Source organism: Sciurus carolinensis, chromosome 10 (assembly GCF_902686445.1).
Source record: "Sciurus carolinensis chromosome 10, mSciCar1.2, whole genome shotgun sequence".
In the NCBI taxonomy this organism is placed as follows: domain Eukaryota; kingdom Metazoa; phylum Chordata; class Mammalia; order Rodentia; family Sciuridae; genus Sciurus; species Sciurus carolinensis.
In genome coordinates, this window is record NC_062222.1 from 57,918,348 (window position 1) to 57,939,039 (window position 20,692).

Sequence of the window (20,692 nt, forward strand, 5' to 3'; positions counted from 1 at the left end):
ATTTAAAAATGGTATGGCAAGATTTAAAAATTTGCCTTGTAATTCATTTGAGCAAATATAAATTGGAAATTTTAGTTTTTTAGAAATTCTGGGGGCAGTGGTGCCATCTTATGCCTGGGGCGGGTGGGGAAGCCAGGGAGGGGGCCCCGGGGGGCACAGGGCACTACAGGAAAGGACTGGAGTCTGAGGAACTGGAGCCCGAGCCAAAGAGGAGCCACCCCGGACCCCCTCCCACCACCCAATCCAGCTCCAGGCCCTGGGCCTGGTTGGGGAGGGCAGTCGGGAGGAGGAGGAAGAACCAGGACTGGTCGAGGGTGACCCAGGGGACCGTACCGTTGAGGACCCGGAGCTTGAAACTTTCAAAGCTTGAGTCAGGGAGATGGAGGAAGAAGCTGAGAAGCTAAAGGAACTACAAAACAAGGTAGAGAAGCAGATGAATATGAGTCCACCTCCAGGCAATGCTGGCCCAGTGATCATGTCTATTGAAGAGAAGATGGAGGCTGATGCACGTTCCATCTATGTTGGCAATGTGAACTATGGCGCAACAGCAGAAGAGTTGGAAGCTCACTTTCATGGCTGTAGTTCAATCAATCGTGTTACCATACTCTCTGACAAATTTAGTGGCCATCCCGAAGGGTTTGCGTATATAGAGTTCTCAAAGAGTCAGCGAGGACTTCCCTGGCCTTAGATGAGTCCTTATTTAGAGGAGATAAATCAAGGTGATCCCAAAACGAACCAACAGACCAGGCATCAGCACAACAGACCAGGGTTTCCCATATGCCCACTACCGTGCCCAGACTACCAACTACAACAGTTCCTGCTCTCCATTCTACAGTGGTTTTAACAGCAGGCTCCGGTGTCGCATCTATAGGGGCTGGGCTAGAGCAACATCATGGTATTCCCCTTACTAAAAAAAGTGTGTATTAGGAAGAGAGAGAGGAAAAAAGGAGGAAAGAAGGAAAAAAAATAAAGAAAAAACGAAAAACAGAAGATGATCTTGATGGGAAAAAAATATTTTTTTAAAAAAAGATATGCTGTGGAAGCTGGGAGAATCCCATAACTTAACTGCTGAGGAGGGACCTGCTTTGGGGAATAGGGGAAGGCCCAGGGAGTGGGGCAGGGGGCTGCTCATTCACTCTGGGGATTCACCATGGACACTTCTCAACTGTGCAAGCTTCTCCCCATGTTTCCCTGCCCCACTTCACCCCCTTGGGGGCTACTCAAGGGCAGGTGGGCATGGGTGGTAGGAGGGTTTTTTTTTTTTTTTAACCCAGGGCTCTGGAAGGACACCAAACTGTTCTGCTTGTTATGTTCCCTCCACCTTCTCCCTGCCTTTCACAGTCCCTTCCTGCCGGCTCCTGTCCTGCCAGGTCTACCACCCATCCCACCCTCTTTCCGGCTCCCTGCCCCTCCAGATTGCCTGGTGATCTATTTTGTTTCCTTTTGTGTTTCTTCTTCTGTTTCGAGTGTCTTTCTTTGCAGGTTTCTGTAGCCGGAAGATCTCAGTTCTGGCTCCAGTGTAAATTCCCCTTCCCCCTGGGGAAATGCAATACCTTGTTTTGGGGGGTTTTGGGTGTTTTTTGTTTTTCAGTTTTTTGGTTTTGTTTTCCTTTGCCTTTTTACCCTTTTTATTTGAAGGGAATGGGTGGAAGTGGGAACAGGGAGGTGGGAGGTGGATTTTATTTATTTTTTTAGCTCATTTCCAGGGAGTGGAAATTTTTTTTAAATATGTGTCATGAATAAAGTTGTTTTTTCAAAATAAAAATTGGCCTGACACCAAGGTCAGACGTTGCTGAGGCCGCCCTCCACACCAAGGTCTGTCAGACCTTGAGCCAGCCTGCCCGCCTGCCCACCTACTGCTGAGGGACACTGTGCCTGCCTCCATACTGACTCAACGCACCCTTGCTGGGCTCCCCAACTCCTTTGGAGGCTGGTCAGGCACTTTGAATTATTCCTGAGGGCGTGGCCATCATCATTGGAAGGGCGGCTCCCTTCCTGAGACACCTACAGGAGACTGGAGGCCCTTTGAAAGGTACCTCTATTTACTCACTTATATCCTACACCCTTTCCCTATCCTCTTGTTCACAACTAGAAATATTGTAAATAGTAATTGAACTGATCCTGTTTATTTTAAAAATGTTAAAGTCTTTATAGGGGCTATCTGGTTCAGGACTGCATTTTCTCTGTATTGGGTGCTACTGGTATTGATCTCCCCTTCAAAGGAGAGGTAGTGGAAACTGCAGGGTCATAATAAGCCTGCAGGGAGCAAACTTCAGTATCTCTGATCTTCACTGCTAAAGGGGAATATATAGAAACAATATGAAAAAACAGGGGAAGAAAGTGTCCCTAACAAACCAAGATGCTATTGTGATATACTCCAATGACAGCATGGCAGTAGAAATGACAGAAAAAGAGTTTAGAATCTGCATGATTAAAATGATCCATGAAGCAAAAGACAAGAGAGCAAATGCAGGCAATGCAAGATAGTTAAAAGAGTAAATGCAAGAAGCAAAATAACACTTCAATAAAGACATAGAGATTCTGAAAAAGAACCAAACAGAAACACTTGAAATGAAAGAAACGATAAACCAAATTAAAAACTCAATAGAAAGCATCACCAACAGAATAGACCTTGTGGAAGACAGAATCTCAGAAAATGAAGACAAAATATTCAATCTTGAAAATAAAATCGAACAAACTGAGAAGATGTTAAGAAGTCATGAACAGAACCTCCAATAATTATGGGATATCATGAAAAGACTGAATTTAAGAATTATTGGGATTGAGGAAGGCACAGAGATACAAACCAAAGGCATGAAAACCTGTTTATTTTTTTTTATTTTTATTTATTTATTTATTTTTATTTATTTTTTTACGTTTACATAGGGTAATGATGTTTCTTTTTTTTCCCCTTCCCCCCCACCCCTCCCACCCTTTTCCCTTTATACAGTCCTTCTTTCCTTCATTCTTACCGCTCTCCTTAGCCTAACTCTAAACCTAACCCTAAACCTAATGCTAACCCCTCCCACCCCCATTATATGTCCTCATCGCTTATCAGCGAGATCATTCGTCCTTTAGTTTTTTGAGATTGGCTTATCTCACTTAGCATGATATTCTCCAATTTCGACCATTTGCCTACAAATGCCATAATTTTATCATTCTTCATTGCGGAGTAATATTCCATTGTATAAATATGCCACAGTTTCTTTATCCATTCATCAACTGAAGGGCATCTAGGTTGGTTCCACAATCTGGCTATGGTGAATTGAGCAGCAATGAACATTGATGTGGCTGTATCTCTGTAGTATGCTGATTTTAAGTCCTTTGGGTATAGACCAAGGAGTGGGATAGCTGGGTCAAATGGTGTTTCCATTCCAAGCTTTCTGAGGAATCTCCACACTGCTTTCCAGAGTGGCTGCACTAATTTGCAACCCCACCAGCAATGTATGAGTATTCCTTTTTCACCACATCCTCGCCAACACCTATTGTTGCTTGTGTTCTTGATAATCGCCATTCTAATTGGGGTGAGATGAAATCTTAGGGTAGTTTTGATTTGCATTTCCCTTATTACTAGGGATGTTGAACATTTTTTCATATATCTGTTGATTGCTTGTACATCTTCTTCTGTGAAGTGTCTGTTCATTTCCTTAGCCCATTTGTTGATTGGATTATTTGTATTCTTCGTGTAGAGTTTTTTGAGTTCTTTATAGATTCTGGAAATTAGCGCTCTATCTGAGGTATGGTTGGCAAAAATATTCTCCCACTCCGTAGGCTCTCTCTTCACATTGCTGATAGTTTCCTTTGCTGAGAGAAAGCTTTTTAGTTTGAATCTATCCCAGTTGTTGATTCTTGCTTTTATTTCTTGTGCTATGGGAGTCCTGTTAAGGAAGTCTGATCCTAAGCCAACAAGTTGAAGATTTGTACCTACTTTTTCTTCTATAAGATGCAGGGTCTCTGGTCTGATTCCAAGGTCCTTGATCCATTTTGAGTTGAGTTTTGTGTAGGGTGAGAGATAGGGGTTTAATTTCATTCTATTGCATATGGTTTTCCAGTTTTCCCAGCACCATTTGTTGAAGAGGCTATCTTTTCTCCATTGCATATTTTTGGCACTTTTGTCTAGTATGAGAAAATTGTATTTATTTGGGTTTGTGTCCGTGTCCTCTATTCTGTACCATTGATCTACCTGTCTATTTTGGTACCAATACCATGCCGTTTTTGTTACTATTGCTTTGTAGTAGAGTTGAAGATCTGGTATTGCAATACCCCCTGCTTCGCTCTTGCTACTGAGGATTGCTTTAGCTATTCTAGGTTTTTTATTCTTCCAGATGAATTTCATAATTGCTTGCTCTATTTCTGCAAGGTACATCATTGGGATTTTAATTGGAATTGCATTGAATCTGTATAGCACTTTAGGTAGTATAGCCATTTTGACGATATTAATTCTGCCTATCCAGGAACATGGGAGATCTTTCCATCTTCTAAGGTTTTCTTGAATTTCTTTCTTTAGTGTTCTGTAGTTCTCATTGTAGAGGTCTTTCACTACTTTTGTGAGATTGATTCCCAAGTATTTTATTTTTTTCGATGCTATTGTGAATGGGGTAGTTTTCCTAATTTCTCTTTCTGAAGATTCATCACTTATGTATAAAAATGTATTGGATTTATGAGCATTGATCTTGTAACCTGCTACTTTACTGAATTCACTTATGAGTTCTAAAAGTTTTCTGGTGGAATTTCCAGGTTCCCCTAAATATATAATCATGTCATCAGCGAACAGGGATAGTTTGAGTTCTTCTTTTCCTATTCGTATCCCTTTAATTTCTTTGGTTTGTCTGATTGCTCTGGCTAGAGTCTCAAGGACGATGTTGAATAGAAGTGGTGAAAGAGGGCATCCCTGCCTTGTTCCAGTTTTTAGGGGGAACGCTTTCAGTTTTTTCACCATTTAGAATGATATTAGCCATGGGCTTAGCGTAGATTGCCTTTATAATGTTTAGGAATGTTCCCACTACCCCAATTTTTTCTAGTGTTTTGAGCATGAAGGGATGCTGTATTTTATCGAATGCTTTTTCTGCATCTATTGAAATAATCATGTGATTCTTAACTTTAAGTCTGTTGATATGGTGAATGACATTTATTGATTTCCGAATGTTGAACCAACCTTGCATCCCTGGGATAAAACCCACTTGATCGTGGTGCACTATCTTTTTAATATATATTTGTATGCGATTTGCTAAAATTTTGTAGAGAATTTTTGCATCGATGTTCATTAAGGATATTGGTCTGAAATTTTCCTTCCTCGATGTGTCTCTGTCTGGTTTAGGTATCAGGGTGATATTGGCTTCATAGAACGAGTTTGGGAGGGTTCCCTCCTCTTCTATTTCATGGAATAGTTTGAGGAGTATTGGAATGAGCTCTTCTTTAAAGGTTTTGTAGAACTGGGCTGAGAACCCATCTGGTCCTGGACTTTCCTTTGTTGGTAGGCTTTTGATGACCTCTTCTATTTCATTGCTTGAAATTGGTTTATTTAGGTTGTGTATGTCCTCCTCGTTCAGTTTAGGTAATTCATATGTCTCTAGAAACTTGTTGATGTCTTCGAGGTTTTCTGTTTTGTTGGAGTATAGATTTTCGAAATAGTTTCTAATTATGTTTTGTATTTCACTCGTGTCTGTTGTGATGTTTCCCTGTTCATTCCGAATTTTAGTAATTTGAGTTTTCTCCCTCTTTCTCTTTGTTAGTGTGGCTAAGGGTTTATCAATTTTGCTTATTTTTTCAAAGAACCAACTATTTATTTTGTTAATTTTTCCAATTGTTTCTTTTGTTTCGATTTCGTTGATTTCGGCTCTGATTTTAACTATTTCCTGTCTTCTACTACTTTTGGTATTGGTCTGCTCTTCTTTTTCTAGCGCTTTGAGCTGTAGTGTTAAGTTGTTTATTTGTTGATTTCTACTTCTTTTTTTGAATGCACCCCATGAAATAAATCTTCCTCTAAGTACTGCTTTCATAGTGTCCTAGAGATTTTGATATGATGTGTCTTTGTTCTCGTTTACTTCTAAGAATTTTTTTATTTCCCTCCTGATGTCTTCTGTTATCCATTCATCATATAATGGTGTATTATTTAGTCTCCAGGTGTTGGAGAAGTTTCTGTTTTTTATTCTGTCATTTATTTCTAATTTCAATCCATTATGATCTGATAGAGTACAAGGTAGTATCTCTATCTTCTTGTATTTGCTAACAGTAGCTTTGTGGCATAAAATATGGTCTATTTTAGAGAAGGATCCATGTGCTGTTGAGAAGAAAGTGTATTCGTTCTTTGTTGGATGGTATATTCTATATATGTCCGTTAAGTCTAAATTGCTGATTGTCTGTTGAGATCTATAGTTTCTTTATTCAATTTTGTTTGGACGATCTATCCAGTGGTGAGAGAGGTGTGTTAAAATCGCCTAGTATGATTGTGTTGTGGTCTATTTGAATTCTGTAATTGAGAAGGATTTGTTTGACGTACGTGGATGAGCCAATGTTCGGGGCATAGATATTTATGATTGTTATGTCTTGCTGATTTATGCTTCCCTTAAGCAGCATGTAATGTCCTTCTTTATCCCTTCTGACTAGTTTTGGTTTGAAGTCCACATTATCTGAGATGAGGATGGATACTCCAGCTTTTTTGCTGTGTCCGTGTGCATGGTATGTTTTTCCCCATCCTTTCACCTTTAGTCTATGGGTGTCTCTTTCTATGAGGTGAGTCTCTTGCAGGCAGCATATTGTTGGATTTTTCTTTTTAATCCAATCTGCCAGTCTATGTCTTTTGATTGATGAATTCAGGCCATTAACATTCAGGGTTATTATTGTGATATGATTTGTATTCCCAGTCAATTGACTCATATTTGTTTTTGACATGATTTGGTTTCTCCTTTATTTGACTATTCCTTTAGGCTAGCGCCTCCTGTTGCTGATTTGCATCGTTGTTTTTCATCTCTTCCTCATGGAATATTTTGCTGAGAATGTTCTGTAATGCTGGCTTTCTTTTTGTAAATTCCTTTAGCTTTTGTTTATCATGGAAGGATCTTACTTCATCGTCAAATTTGAAGGGAAGTTTTGCTGGGTATAAGATTCTTGGTTGGCATCCGTTTTCTTTCAGGGCTTGGTAAATGTTGTTCCAGGCCCTTCTAGCTTTTAGGGTCTGGACTGAAAAATCTGCTGATATTCTTATTGGTTTCCCTCTGAATGTAATTTGATTCTTTTCTCTCACGGCCTTTAAAATTCTGTCTTTATTTTGTATGTTAGGTATTTTCATAATAATGTGCCTTGGTGTGGGTCTGTTGTAATTTTGTATGTTTGGAGTTCTATAAGCCTCTTGTATTTGGTTTTCCATTTCATTCTTCAGATTTGGGAAATTTTCTGATATTATTTCATTGAATAGATTGTTCATTCCTTTGGTTTGTTTCTCTAAGCCTTCCTCACTCCCAATAATTCTTAAATTTGGCCTTTTCATGATATCCCATAATTCTTGTAGATTCTGTTCATGATTTCTTACCATCTTTTCTGTTTGGCCAACTTTGCTTTCGAGATTAAATAATTTGTCTTCAATGTCTGAGGTTCTGTCTTCCAGGTGCTCCATTCTATTGGTTATGCTTTCTATGGAGTTTTTAACTTGGTTTATTGTTTCCTTCATTTCAAGTATTTCAGTTTGGTTTTTTTTCAGTATCTCTAACTCTTTATTGAAATGATCTCTTGCTTCCCGTATTTGGTCTTTTAACTGTTGATTGGTGCGATCATTTAATGCCTGCATTTGCTCTTTCATCTCCTCCTTCAATGCCTGCATTTGCTCTTTCATCTCCTCATTAGCTTCCCTGATCGTTTTAATTACGTACATTCTGAACTCCCTTTCTGACATTTCTTCTGCTGTGCTGTCATTGGGTTTTATTGATGTAGTATCTAGGTTTGTTTGGGACATTTTCTTCCCTTGTTTTCTCATATTGGTCAGTTGTCAGTGGGACCCTGAGATATTGCAGTTTTCCGCTATTGGCTTATAGTGTCCCGGTAGATTTCCAGTGTATCACCTCCCAGCCTTCAGTAGCCTGATGTCTTGGAGGAATCTGATAAAGCAGCATATCCGAAGAAAACTGCCCCTAGCCCCCTACTGGTTCCACGATTTGGAACTGGCTCTGTGCTGAAATGCTCTCACTGTGGACCTGCACCGTGCAACTGGCCGTGTGGGAGGATCTCACTGCCGGAGTGTGGAAGGCTACCGTGGGAAGACTCTAGCTGCCCTGCCCGGCTCCAATAAGCCACCTCTATCTGGGCCTGCCCCCCAGGCTGAGCTTTACCCAGTGGGCAGACTCACCCATGGCTCTATTTCAGTCCGAGTCTCTCAGTGCCTCCCCTTCTTAACTCCTGGGTTCTGGAGCGAGAGGGGGTGCAGTCTCCCTCTAGGCCGCCATCTTGGATCGCCCCCGAAAACCTGTTTAATGAAATAATATCAGAATATTTCCAAAACCTGAAAAAATGAAATGAAAAATCAAATACAAGAGGCTTACAGAACACCAGGTGCACAAAACTACAACAGATTCACACCAAGACTCTTTATAATGAAAATACCTCACATTCAAAATAAAGATAAGATTTTAAAGGCTGCTAGAGAAAAGCATCAGATTACATATAAGGGGAAACCAATATGGATATCAGCATATTTCTCAGCCTAGACTCTAAAAGCAAGAAGTACCTGGAACAATATATTTCAAACTCTGAAAGAACATGGATGCCAACCAAGAATACTATAACCAGCAAAACTAACCTTCAGATTTGACAATAAAATAAAATCTTTCCATAGTAAACAAAAGTTAAAAAGAATTTACAAATAGAAAGCCTGCCCTACAAAACATTCTCAGCAAAATGTTTCGTGAGGTGTAAGTGAAAAGCAACAATACATGTCAGCAAAAGGAGGAACTACCCTAAAGGAAAAGCCAATCAAAGGACAAGTGAAAAATCAAAAAGAAGTCAAAATGAGCAGGACTACAAATCATATCTCAATGGCCTAAATTCAATAATCAAAAGATATAGGCTAGCAGATTAGATTAAAAAGAAAGACCCAATAATATGCTGCCTTCAAGAGACTCATCTCATAGAAAAAGACATCCACAGACTAAAGATGAAAGGATGGGGAAAAACATACCATGCACATGAACCTAGTAAAAAATCAAGGGTCTCTGTCCTCAAATCACATAAAGTGGACTTCAAACCTAAGTTAGTCAGAAGGGATAATGAAGGACATTTCATACTGCTTAAGGGAAGCCTAAAACAGCAAGGTATAACACTTTTAAATATTTATGCCCAATGGAGCATCTACATATATCAAACAAACCCTTCTCAATTTTAAGAATCAAATAGACCAAAACACATTAATAGTGGTGGACTTTAACACACCACTCTCACCACTGGATATATCCTCCCAAACAAAAACTGAACAAAGAACTATAGAACTAAATAATACAATCAATGATATAGACTTAACAGGCATGTGCAGAGTATTTCATCCATCATCGAGTGAATATACTTTCTTCTCAGCAACTCATGAATCCTTCTCCAAAATAGACCATATGCTATGCCACAAAAAAGCCATTAGTAAATACAAAAAAAAAAAAAAAAAATAGAGATACTATCCTGTATTCTATCAGACCATAATGGAATGCAATTAGAAATCAATGATAAAATAAAAAAAAACTACTTCTACACCTGGAGACTAAATAATATGCTATTGAATGATGCAATGATAACAGAAGACATCAGGGAAGAAATAAAAAAAAATTCTTAGAAGTAAATGAGAACAATGACAACATATCAAAATCTGTGGGACACTATGAAAGCAGTACTAAGAGGAAAGTTCATTGCATTGAGCTCATACATTAGAAAAATAAAATGCCAACAACTAAATGACCTAACATTACACCTCAAAGCCCTAGAAAAAGAAGAACAGATCAACATTAAAAATAGTAGAAAACAGGAAGTAATTAAATTCAGAGCTGAAATCAATGAAATTGAAACAAGAGAAACAATTCAAAAAATTGACAAAACAAAAAGTTGGTTTTTTGAAAAAGTAAACAAAATTGATGAGCCCTTAACCACACTAATGAAGAAAAGGAAAGAAAAAACTCAAATTACTAAAATTTGTGATGAAAATGGAAAGATCACGACAGACACCATTGAAATACATAATGTAATTAGAAGCTACTTTGAAAATCTATACTCCAACAAGATAGAAAATATTGAGACATTGACAAATTTTTAGAGACATATGATCCTCCCAAACTGAATCAGGAAGACGTACACAATCTAAACAGATCCATTTCAAGCACTGAAATAGAAGAAGCCATCAAAAGCCTACCAACCAAGAAAAGCCCAGAACCAGATGGATTCTCAGCTGAATTCTACAAGACCTTTAAAGAAGAACTGATACCAGCACTCCTCAAAGTATTTCAGGAAACAGAAAAGGAGGGAACCCTTCCAAATCCATTCTATGAGGCTAGTATCACTCTGATACCAAAACCAGACAAAGACACATCAAAGAAAGAAAACTTTAGACCAATATCCCTGATGAACATAGATGCAAAGATCCTTAACAAAATGCTGGCAATTTGCATACAAAAATATATTAAAAAGATAGTGCACCATGATCAAGTGGGGTTTATCCCAGGGACACAAGGTTGGTTCAACATCTGGAAATCAATAAATGTAATTCACCACATCAATAGACTTAAAGTTAAGAATCACATGATTATTTCAATTGATGCTGAGAAGGCGTTTGATAAAATACAACACCCCTTCATGCTTAAAACACTAGAAAAAAATAGGAATAGTAGGAACATACCTCAACATTGTAAAGGCTATCTATGCTAAGCCCACAGCCAACATCATTCTTAATGGAGAAAAACTGAAAGCATTTCCTCTAAAAACTGGAACAAGACAGGGATGCCCTCTTTTACCACTACTATTCAACATCGTCCTTGAAACACTTGCCAGGGCAATTAGACAGACCAATGAAATTAAAGGGATATGAATAGGAAAAGAAGAACTCAAGCTGTCACTATTTGCTGATGACAAGATCCTATATTTAGAAGATCCAAAAACTCCACTAGAAAACTTCTAGAACTAATAAATGAATTCAGCAAAGTAACAGGATATAAAATCAATACACGTAAGTGTAATGCATTTCTATTCATAAGTGATGAATCCTCTGAAAGAGAAATTAGGAAAACTACTCCATTTACAGTAACCTCAAAAAAAATAAAATACTTGGTAATTAATCTAACAAAAGAGGTGAAAGACCTGTACAATGAAAACTACAGAACATTAAAGAAAGAAATTGTAGAAAACCTTCGAAGATGGAAAGATCTCCCAAGTTCTTGGATAGGCAGAATTAACATTGTCAAAATGGCCATTCTACCAAAGGCACTATACAGATTCAATGCAATTCCAATTAAAATCCCAATGACATTCCTCATAGAAATAGAGAAAGCATACATGAACTTCATCTGGAAGAACAAGAGACCTCGAGTAGCCAAAACAATCCTGAATAGAAAAAATGAAACAGGAGGTATTAGAATACCAGACATTAAACTATACTACAGAGCAATAGTAACAAAAACAGCATGGTATTGGCACCAAAATAGACAAGCAGACCAATGGTACAGAATAGAAGACACAGAGACAAAACCACATAAATACAGTTATCTCATACTAGACAAAGGAGCCAAAAACATACAATGGAGAAAAGATAGCCTGTTCAACAAATGGTGCTGGAAAAACTGGAAATCTGTATGCAGTAAAATGAAATTAAACCTCTACCTCTCACCCTGCTCACAACTCAACTCAAAATGGATCAAAGACATAGAATTAGACCAGAGACCCTGCACCTAATAGAAGACAAAGTAGGTCTGAATCTTCATCATGTTGGCTTAGGATCAGACTTCCTCAACAAGACTCCCAAAGCACAAGAAATCAAATCAAGAATCAAAAAATGGGATGGACTCAAACTAAAAAGCTTTTTCTCAGCAAAGGATACAATCAAGAATGTGAAGAGAGTGCCTACAGAGTGGGAGAAAATCTTTTCCACACGCACTTCAGATAGAGCACTTATCTCAAAAATTTATAAAGAACTTACAAAAGGTTGCAACAAAAATACAAAGAACCCAATCAATAAATGGGCCAAGGACCTGGACAGACACTTTACAGAAGAAGACACACAGGCAATTAATAAATATATGAAAAAATGTTCAAAATCTGTAGTAGTTAGAGAAATGCAAATTAAAGCAACTCTAAGATTTCATCTTACTCCAATTAGAATGGTTTTTATCAAGAACACAAACAATAATAGATGTTGGCGTGGATGTGGGGAAAAAGGCACACTTTTACATTGCTGGTGGAGTTGCAAATTGGTGCAGCCACTCTGGAAAGCAGTATGGAGAATCCTAAGAAAACTTGGAATGGACCCACCTTTTGACCCAGTTATCCCACTCCTCGGTTTATACCCAAAGGACCTAAAATCAGCAAACTACAGTAACACACTCACAACAATGTTTGTAGCAACTCATTTCACAATAGCTAGATTGTGCAACCAACCTAGATGCCCTTCAGCAGATGAATGGATAAAGAAACTGTGATATATATACACAGTGGAATGCTATTCAGCCATGAAGAATAATAATATTATGGCATTTGCAAATAAATGGATGGAATTGGAGAATATCATGCTAAGTGAAGTAAGTGAAGCCCCAAAAACCAAAGGCTGAATGTTTTCCTTGATAAGTGGAGGATGATATATAATGGGAGTGGGGGTGGGAAATGAGAGAATAACAGGTGAACTTTAGAATATGTAGAAGAAAATGAGAGGGAGGGGAGTATGAAAAATGGTGGAATGAGACTGACATCATTACCCTATGTACATGTATGATTACACAAATGTTATGAATCTGCATTGTGTACAACCATAGAAACGAAATGATGTACCCCATTTGTGTACAATGAATCAAAATGAAGTTTGTAAAAAATTAAAAGCTAAATAAAAATAATAAAAAAAATTGTTTGGCCTTTTGTCTGTAAAGATAAAAAAAAAAAAAAGATATTCTGTCTCATGGAAATACCCCGAACTATGCATTTGCAATTTTTGTTTAAATTCTGTGTTAATTGTTTAGATATGAGGTATCCATCTAAAGCTCATCTGTGATATAATGCAAGAAAGTTTAGAGGTGAAATGACTGGTTTATGAGAACTTTAAGCTAATTAGTGCATTAATCCATGGATATGGATTACTGTAGTGGTTACTGTAGGCAGGTAGGTTGTGATTGGAGGAGGTGGGTAATTAGGGCTATGCCTTTCGGGTGTATATTTTGTCCTTGGTGAGGGGAGTGTCTCTCTTTGCTTCCTGATTCCATGTTCTGGGCTCCTTTCTTCCACAGTGCTCTTCCCCCATGGTACCTCATCTTGGGCCTAGAGCAGGGGAGTTGGCCATCTATGGACTGAGACCTCTGAAATTGTGAGCCCCCCCAAAAACTTTTCCTTCTCTAGTTGTTCTTGTCAGATCTTTTGGCCATAGCAGCAAGAAAGTTGACTTGAACATGGTACTTTCAAACTAACTCATTCCTGTTTATTTTTTATAAAAATTTTTCAAAATTGTGAGAGTTTTAAAAGCTTTATTTTAAGATGTAATTAATAAGCCAGTGTTTTCTCTGGATTAGTGTAAGATTACCTAAACATAGTTGACTAATATTAAGTAGATCTTAGGAAGTCGTAGTTCTAAATGATTTATATTATGATTTTAAAAAACTTTAGTCATAAGGAAATAAAAGGCAGAAAAATTCGTAGCCTTTTTTGGATTTTTTTTGGTTTTCCATTATGAGTGGATTGTTCCATTATTTATGATGTACAAGTTTTACTTTCTTGATTATCATTGCTGATCTTTAATACTTATTGAATTACTTGATTGTTTGACTTTATAACAGGCACTTAGCAATTTATTGCAGTTAGAAATAGTTGTGGCCTTGAAAGAGCTTGGCTTTTAGAATGAACAGATTTAAGAGGACTTGCACACAGTTAACTGTATTTTCCTCCTAACACAATTAGTTGTTCATGTTAGAGTTACTACCTTCAAAAGGTCTGAGGGTTTACTTTTCTCATTATCTAAGAAAACTTTTATAGTATGTAAGTTATGGATTTCAAAGAGGAGAAAAGAGATGGGAGGAAAGAACTGAATCATTGAGAGATAAAGGGGCAAAATCATGACATAGCAAAGAGTGAAGAAAAGATTGAAAATATTTATTGATTAACAGAAATTCAATACCCTTTGTAAGAGTACCTGATGTCTTTTAAATCTAACTGCAAAATAGTTTGTAACATCACTGATAAATTTAACACATTGAAGTTCTATGTCCTCCTCATGATATATTTTGCTGAGAATGTTCTGTAGTGCAGGTTTTCTATTTGTAAATTATTTTAACTTTGTTTATCGTGGAAAGATTTTATTTCATTGTCAAATCTGAAGGCTAGTTTTGCTGGGTATAGGTTTCTTGGTTGGCATTCATGTTCTTTCAGAGCTTGAAATAGATTGTTCCAGATCCTTCTTGCTCTTAGGGTCTGGGCTGAGAAATCTGCTAATATCCATATTGTTTTTCCATTATAAGTAATCTGTTGGTTTTCTCTTGTTGCCTTTAAAATCGTATCTTTATTTTGTATGTGAGGTTTTTCATTATAATGTGCCTTGGTGTGGATCTGTTGTAATTTTGTGCATTTGGTGTTCTGTAAGCCTCTTTTATTTGATTTTCCATTTTATTCTTCAGGTTTGGGAATTTTTCTGATATTATTTCCTTGAACAGGTTTTTTATACCTTTGGTTTATATCTCTGTGCCTTCCTCCATCCCAATAATTCTTAAATTTGGTCTTTTCATGGTATCCCATAATTCTTGGAGGTTCCTTTCATGACTTCTTACCATTTTCTCAGTTTGGTCAACTTTATTTTCAAGACTAAATATTTTGTCTTCATTGTCTGAGATTCTGTCTTCCACGAGATCTATTCTGTTGGTGATGCTTTCTGTTGAGTTTTTAATGTAGTTTATTGTTTCCTTCAAGTATTTCTGTTTTTTTTTTTTCCAGAATCTCTCTTTTGCTTCCTGCATTTGCTCTTTTAACTGTTTATTGAAGTGATCATGCATTGCCTCATTTGCTCTCTTATCTCATCTTTTGCTTCATGGATCATTTTAATTATGTAGATTCTACACTCTTTTTCTGTCATTTCTGCTGCTGTCATTGGATTCTATCAAAATAGAATCTTGATTTTTTAGGGACACTTTCTTCCCCTGTTTTTTCATATCATTTCTATATATTCCCCTTTCTGTATATTCCCCTCTAGCAGTGAAGATCTGAAGTACTGCAGCTTCCCCCCTGTAGGCTTATTGTGACACTGCAGGTTTTGAGTACCTCTCCTTTGAGTGGGAGATCAAAATTAGCAGCACCCAATACAAATGATATGCAGCACTAAACCCAATAGCCCATATAAAGACTTCAACAGTATTGTAATAAACAGGATAAGTTCACTTATTATCTACAGTATCGCCAATAGGTTTGCATAGAGCTCTATAACTTCTAGTAGTAGACGAAGAGGATGGGGAGGGGTGTAGAATGTAACTGTTAATGGGAAAAGAAGTGAGTAAAATAGAAGTACCTGTTCAAAGGAAGAGTGAGAGCAGGAACAAAAGAAGTTGGCCTTTAGTATGAGAAAAGGGAGAAAGAGACTCTAAGGGAATAGGTGAATAAAAGGAAAATAGTGAGAAAAAAGAAAGAAATAAGATATTAAAAATTAAAAAAAAAATTCTATGGTTCACAGTCATCCACCACTCAAACCTCCCAGTCCTCAGTATCTCCATGAGAGTGCCGTACCTGTCAAAGGGCCTTCAGTCTCCTGTAGGTGTCTCAGGAAGGGAGCCACCCCTCAAGTAGCCATGGTGGCCATGCCCTCATCTGCACCAGCCTGCAAAGAAGTTGGGCAGCCACAGCTTGGGCAGGCATGCCAAGTTCTGGCTGTGGCAGGGAGTGGGCAGTCACTTGAACTGCTTTTTAAGGGAAATATTGGATTGGTGGAGAGTATCTGAGGACATTTCGAGTAGGAGTTGAAAACAAAACATATGTATAGCTAGCAGACTAATGACTTGGTGAGTATGAATAATGCAAGCTGGAGAAGTCCAGATTTCATGTAAATTATATTAGTCATTCTTAAGCAGAAAGATATGAAGTTTTTCATGTTTTTTATTGTGATAGTGGTTTGTTTTAAAGAACTTCTTTATTTTTTATATCTAACTCATTCCTAAAGACATGTTGGAAAGCAAATATTAGGGTATCAGGATTCTGTATTAAGAAAATAATTTATCTGGCCCATGCAGATTTATACCTTATGCACATCTATATAATAGTTGCCCAAGGATATCTGCAAAGTGTATAGAATATCATTTACTTAATTTTTCAAGAAACCTCTAGAGCTCACTTCTGTGTTGTTCCAGTTGTTTCTATTCTCATCAGAAGCAAAAACTGAAACCAGTGAACTACTAATCTGGAGGAGGTGAGGATGGGAGAAGGTGGGAGATGATAATTGCAGCAATGTGTACTGTACTTTAAACAAAATCAATCAGTAGTGCTTTTATCAGGAAAAGAGCTGAGGTGAGGCTTCAAACCACTTTATAGCTCTTGCTTAGATTTATGTAAGGTGCAATATTTTTCTGGCATGCATCTGTAGTTTCATTGTAGTATACTGAATTTTGATAAGTTTGGCAAGTTGTTATTTAAATATTTGGATTCAGGTATTGATAGCTTGGGTAGTGATAGAGACCTATATTTAACTATGTTATTTTAAAAATCAAATGAAATGCTAATGATTTTTTTTTTGTGAAGTTGTGGGTTTAAAAAATTTGCCAAATCTTGTTATTCTGAATATATAAATAAGCAGAGTTATTTCTTACTTTTTTTTTTTTTTTTTTTTGTGGGACTGAGGATTGAACCCAGGTCCTTCTGCATGCTAGGCAGGCACTCTACCACTGAGCTATATGCCACCCCCCACTTTTTAATATTGTATAATTTTAAAAATACTTTTTATGCCTCCTTTTGATATAAAGTCATGAAATGAAAAACTAGTATGATCTTTATGGAAGTCAGATTTCAGTGTGAGTTTTATTCTGATAATTGCTAGTCATGGGCCTTGAGTAAATTACTTAGCATTTTTTTTTCCTTTTTGTATCAGGGAATGAATCCAGGGGCCCTTAACCATTGATCCACATTACCAGACCTTTTTATTTTTAATTTTGAGACAGGGTCTCACTAAGTTGTGTAGGGCCTCACCAAATTGTGGAGTCTGGCTTTGAATTTGATGATGATTCTACTGTGACCTCCTGAGCTGCTGGTATTACAGGTGTGTGTCACCCATGTCTAACAAATTACTTGACTTTTATAAGACTTTCTTGTGACATGAAGAGTATCTCATAGCTTGTGAGAATTAAAGAATGCAGGAGATGTGCATACAGTAGTGCTTATTTTAGTGATAAATATGCTGCTGAAAAAATATTGTTTTCTATAATACCAAAATATAGTAAGTTTCAAGACTAAGTATGTGTAAAATTTTATTTTGGATTGTATCTACTGATATGCATTCATTTAACTTAACTGAGTCAAGGTGATATGCTTGGGTTTTTTCACTTTAATTATTTTTTTCTTTGTTAATCTGATCTGTTGCCTAATCCCTGACCTAAAACTGTTTTGTTTTTATGCTGGAACAAAATATTAATAAAAGGAAGATGAGAACTGTGATGCCCCTGATCTTGCCATACACAACAATTATCTGTAAGTTGATCATAGACCTAAATGTAAAAACTGAACTATAAAACTTCTGGAAGGAAAAATATGGGAGAAATCTTTGCAACTTTGGAGAAGGAATATATTTTTAGACCACATAGAAAGTCATAAAAGGAAAAAATTGATAAAAATTTCAAAATTAAATACTTTTGCCCATTGATTCACTGTTAAGATAATGGAAAGACTAGTTCTGAGTGGAAGAAAGTATTTGCAAAACATCTATCTGACAAAATAATTGTATCTAGAATAAAAAAGAACTCTTATAACTCAATAATACTAAGAACAAAGACTCATTAAAATATCACAAAAGATTTGCACTGGCACTTTATAAAAGAGAACAGAAGAATGGCAAATAAGAAAAGTTGCTCTAAAGTATTGGTCAGTAGGGAAATGCAAATGACAATGCAAAACCACAATGACTTGCCAAATGTCCCCTTATTTGAATGGCTAAGATTAAAAACACTGGCAATATCAAGTACTTATGCTTAATATGCAACTGGAAATCTTCATACATTGCTGTGGAAATATAGAATAATAAACCCACTATGGAAAATATTGGACAGTTTCTTAAAAGTTAAAATATACATACTATATGGTTTAGCTACTTCATTCCTAAATATATAGCAAATAAAAACAAAAGTTCATCAAATACTTGTACAAGTATTTTTATAGCAACCTTTTTTCATTACTGTGAATATTTAAGAAAACTGGAAACAACTCAAATGTCATCACTAGATGAATGGATAAATAATTTGTGTGATATTCGTACAATGTAATGCTATTAGGTACTGGAAAGAACTGTTCAAAGAATGACTCATTCACAAACCTACATGGTCAATCTCAAGAACATACTCCTGAGGAAAAAACCATTATATTTTTCCATTTATGTAAAACTCTAGATAAGACTAATCTGTAAGAACAGAAAACAATTTAATTGTTGCCTGTGGCCTTTGTGGAAGAATTATTTGAGAAGTAGCACAAGCAAACTTTTTGGGGTAATGGAAACTTTCTATATCTTGATTTCGATGATGGTTACAGAAGCTGTGGATCTGTGAAAATTCTATATATTGTTTTAAGTTACATCATAGGGCTTGCAAATTGTATAATATATATACAGTTTACTAGAATGTAAGCTAAGAAGGGGCATAGATTTCTGTATTTTTAATTTTTATTCACTGTATCCTTACTTCCCAGACTAGTCATTCTGTGCCTACAACATCATATATGTGAAGAATGATTTGATAAATTTGATAGTATTTACTTGAATAACCTAAAAATATGTGTTTTTCAGTATTATTTTCTTTCTTTTTTTTTTTTTTTTTTTTAGTTTGTCTATCTTGAATATTTTTCCCATTAGGGAAAATTATTGTTATTTATATACTAAAAATTATTTTTGATGTGTTAGTTAATGCAAGAATTCTTATGAATTAAAGAGTCAAACTTCACTAATAATTTGCTTGGCCTGGACATACTAAAAGGAAATTGGGATCAGTGTGATATTTATATCAATTAATTCTGATATTCCTAAACACTCATGTAATAGTGAATTTTAGTTATCTTTTCACTGGAATTTAAATTCACAGACGATTTACTATTTATTTTTCAGAGTTTCAGCTTAAGAACCATTATTGAATGTGTGGGTTTCTGAGATGGGGAAGTGCAGGACTTAAAAGACTAGTGGGGCTGTTGTTCAATGAGGAAGGGAAAATGGTGTGGAATGATACAGGTAGGGAGAGGCCAAATTAGGCAGGTTTTATAGGCCTTGGCAGGAAGTTTTGATTTTATTCTTATGGTAATAAAGTATTTCATGTAGGGGAATAACATGATCTTTCTGCTGCAGGGATACTAGAATGGAAGGGATAGTGGCACTAGAGATGAATAGATTTATTCAGGGTACAATTTGAATTGTGATAGAGGGTTTTGTATGTCAATGTAGGGAGTTTGCACTTTATTGCATTGGCAAAAGAGTGAAGAGTTTATCAAGGGAGTGCCATGATTAGATCTGTCATTTTTAAAATGTCTACGGTGAACTTGCATAGGGGAGAGATGGGGAGAAGGAAGGCCAGGTACAAATTTTCTTTTAAACCATATAAGAAATGTTGCAGCTCTGAAGTCTTAGATATGGCAGTAGTTCTGATCTTCTCTTAAGGATAAATCAGGTCTGAAGATATTCATCTTTACAGTGGTTACAAAGTAGTTAGGACCTAACTTAGATTGAACCTATTTCCAGTGCTATGATGAGATAGGTGTCCCTTAATGTATAAAGTGCATTCAAAATAAAGGATAACAAGTAGATGCTGGAGAAATTCCCTGAGGCTTTAGAATAGACTATAGTTGCAGAGTTGCCTTTGTGTTCCAGTGGCCTCAGTGGTAGTAGGTGAAAAGTGTACTGGTAAGGATGGCTCAACTGTCTCCATAACTTTTTCATAATCTTACTTCCTCCTCTTTGATAGTGCTTCACAGTTCTCAATGCTTGACTGTGTCTCTCAGTAATGGCTAAACTATTTACCATGAATCTGGTTCTCATACCTTAGAACTTGCTTTTGCTTTCTGTGCTATGTCTATAAAGATCAAATTTTGATCTCAGCCTCCTATATTTTAGTGTTCTACATTGGAAGATTTTCTAGCATGCTAGCTATTTTCAAGATTAAAATGTTTTCAAGGATTGAAAATACTGACTTCTGGACAGAGAATCGAGTCCTTATGGCAAAGGGACAGAGGAACTTGACCTATGAATACAAGTCATGCCCCTAGAAAAAATTGTTTAACTGCATCTTTAACTTCTAATAAAATTTGATGCTTTATAAGAATAGTA

The 20,692-nt window shown here is 36.6% G+C and overlaps 1 protein-coding gene and 1 pseudogene across 1 annotated transcript in view; both read left to right on the forward strand.

Annotated features, from left to right (window-relative positions):
- The window catches only part of Stpg2 (sperm tail PG-rich repeat containing 2), a 618,919-nt gene that overhangs the window by 48,802 nt on the left and 549,425 nt on the right, over positions 1-20,692 (forward strand). The window lies entirely within an intron of this gene.
- Positions 350-911, forward strand: LOC124994619 (polyadenylate-binding protein 2-like; annotated as a pseudogene).